The sequence below is a fragment of the Salvia hispanica genome, unplaced genomic scaffold (genome assembly GCF_023119035.1).
Source record: "Salvia hispanica cultivar TCC Black 2014 unplaced genomic scaffold, UniMelb_Shisp_WGS_1.0 HiC_scaffold_54, whole genome shotgun sequence".
NCBI classification, from domain to species: Eukaryota; Viridiplantae; Streptophyta; class Magnoliopsida; order Lamiales; family Lamiaceae; genus Salvia; species Salvia hispanica.
The window spans coordinates 3,294-6,586 of NW_025952289.1; positions in this window are offsets into that span (position 1 = coordinate 3,294).

Genomic DNA, 3,293 nt, shown 5'->3' on the forward strand with positions numbered 1-3,293 from the left:
TGCCCCTTCCCCCTTTTTTTGTTTTGTTAAGTAATTAGATTCTTTGGGACAATAGCTATGTAAAATTGATTCGACTATTGGTGATGTTCAACTTTTATGAGGGGTTTTTTAAATTTAGTCCATGTATTGGGTTTTTTAAAAGCTTTTGTTGGATTCTTTGGGAGAAAATTATCTGTCTTGTGGTAAATCCTATGATTCCATGTCCTACGGGAAGCTGCCTATGATTCTACGTTCTGGGAAAATTTGTGGCGTTCTTAAGTGCCCAGAATGGTATCGGGGGTTACCCCACCGGGGAAACCTCCGTTGGGCCCTTTTTTCCCCGCGTCGCTGCCTCTCCTTGCCTTCTTGCTCTTTCGTTTTCCCTTTCTGCACTCTTTGATTTTGAGTGAATTTGTGGGGTCTAAAGGAGGGGAGGGGGAAAGGGGATGGGGCTGCTTATATAGGCCTCTTGTTTGGAAACTTGGGGACAAAGACTCCATATTTGGTGTCAGCTCCATCTCTTTCTTGGCATCATTTTTTTTACCTAATTGAGCAAGTCTTGAGGGCAAAGGCTCCTATTTTTGGGCCTGCCCTCTCATCTCTCCCTTGTGCTTATCCAATTGTATGCCATTTTGGTGTAAGTTGGGGCACACTTGCTATTTTGGAGAAGTCTCCAACCTTGAGTCTTTTTGAAGCCTATTTCAATAATCCCTTTGGTCAAAATTTTCAGGATCCTTGGTGTTTTGGCTGTAAATTTTTGGGGTCTTTGGATGCCAAATTCGGGAAAGGGTGGGGAAGAGAAAAGGATAGAGTAGAAGATCTTGTATTGTAGAAATGTATCTTTGAAAGAAATCTCACTTGTAGCTCCATGTATCCCAAATTTGTATAGCATGTATTGTACTTTGTACAATTTATTCTCTTTTTCCCCCTTCCAATAATTTTAATTTACAAACTTAAATTTCCTTGCACTTTAATTCCCAAAGTCCTTTTCAATTTTTTTATATTTAAAAATAGCGCCGAAAACTCAGTTAAAACTTCTTTTATCCCCGGGAACAACTATCACCTTTATTTAGTATTTAAAAAGGTTAATCATGGATCAAAATGCAGTTAGTTTCCTTTCCCTCGATTATTTTCAATATTCCCCTCAAAAACAAATACGATTATTATGGTTTTTTTAAAACAACCGGATTTATCATAAAGGTCCGCTATGTTTTCCCCAACAAAACCCCGCAACCACCCAAAAAAATGTCACGCCCCAAGGGCATGCACACCACACTTATCACTGCATCCCAAAATTTTACCCCATTAATTTCCCCCCCCACTCGATCTAAATTGGGGGTCAAAACACCGATTGACGGGGAAGAAAGATCAAAAAAAAATCCTTTTTTCCCGAACAATGGTGAAAACAAGTGAATCTGTTTTCAACAAAATCTTGAATTTTTATTAAATTTTTCTCCAAAAAATGAAGAATTAATGGAGAAAATAGAAGAAAAGTTTTTGAGAGTGGGAGAGGGGAGACGACTGAAGTAGAGGGGGCGATTTTTCCGAGTCTAGGTTTTAGGATTTCTCTCCTATTTATAGAGGTTAAGATAAAACTCCATCAATTAAATAAAAAAAGATTTGGATTAGATTTGTTTGTTGAAGAGGGAAAATTTGAAGAGGAATAATAGGAATTTTGAAATTTGGCTATTTAATTAGCCTTAGATTTAATTTGAATATTTCAAGAGCATATCAGAACAAGAAAATAATAATAATCTCCCCAAAATATGGTAGTAGGCGTAGTAATCCCCTTTCCAAAGGGATTTAATTAAAATCCCATTTAAATTAGGATATGGTAAGATCTTCTTAGATTTGACAAGATATCTGGGTATTTGAATTTATATATGGAAGAGAATAAACAAGGGATCAAATAATATAATAAAATAATCCCTTTTCCCCCAAATTATTTAGGAATTTCAAAAATTTCATGGGAATAAAAGGGGTTTGAATTCTTCATAGCATAAATGGGAATATTTGGACTTTGGTTTTAATTTTGGGATAATTACCCCGGCAAAAAATTTAAATCCAAAAAAAATAGGTTTTCCCTTTTAAAAAAAGGAGGGTCAAAATTCCACATACTTAAAAAATTTCTTTTATTAAATTCTCACTCATCCCTTGGATAATTTTTCCCCACCACAATTATTATTTGTCCCCACATTAAAATATCCACATTTTCGAATTTCACCCCCCACTTCCATTTTCCAACGACTTTGACCCCCTTCCCCCGTCATTTTTACTTGAATTTTCAATGTTCGGCCCTTTTTCAACAAGTTGACCATTCAACTCAATCTAAATTTCCCAAAAATCGCAATTGGAAAAACGAATATTCAATAAATCACTCATCATTTAATTCACATATGTCATAGCTTTAAAAAAGCATTTAATGAAAAAATTTTCCCCCGTCAAAAATTGGGGTTCAAAAAGCGGGCGTTACACCCTACCACTTTTAAAAGAAATTTCATCCCGGAAATTTGGTACCTTCAGGGAAAAGAGTTTACATTTCCATCATCTTATCCTAAACCCCCACGGGGCCCTTCCTCGTACTGTGGTTTCTCCAAAGTCTTTCCCAAAAATAGTTTTGTTCCCCCAAGATTTGAATTTTACGGCCCAAAATCATCCAGGTCGTTCCCAATTTCCAAACCGGTTAAAGAAATTTCCCTCAAAAGGAATCACGTTTTTTGGCCTCAGGATTCCCAAATTGGACGCATGGAAGACGTTGACACGCCCCAAGGTTTGGCGGCCCAATCGATAGGCTACGGGTCCCCCCTTCGAGAATTTCAAAAAAAAAGATAAAAGGGGTTTTTTAATTTTCCTTTGACCCCAAAACACGTTATCCATTTCGGGGGGGACCCCTTGAAAAATTTTATCCCCGGGGATTGAAATCGTAAGTCGGCCCTTGGGAACGGGGGCCGAAGACTTTTCGCTGGGGGGCTTCCTTCATTCTCACACGGATTTGTGGAACAATTTCAATCATCCCCCTAAACCCGGGGGCCCCAAAATACCCTTTTTGGTTCCCCAACTTCATCCCAAGAGCGGTGATCTACACTTCCCCCCCAATGGCTTCATACGGCGCCATTTTCGTTTTTTTAAAAACCTTTGTTGTAAGGGGAATTCGATCAACGGAGGGGGCCCCCAACTTCCCCTCGGTCGAGCACTACGGCTCTCATCATATCCTCGGGGTTTGTATCGCCCTCTGGGTTTCCCCGGGGCGGGGGAAAACGCCGGGCAAAAAGTTCAATCGTTTTTTCCAAAGCCAGGGGCCGTGGGACTAATCC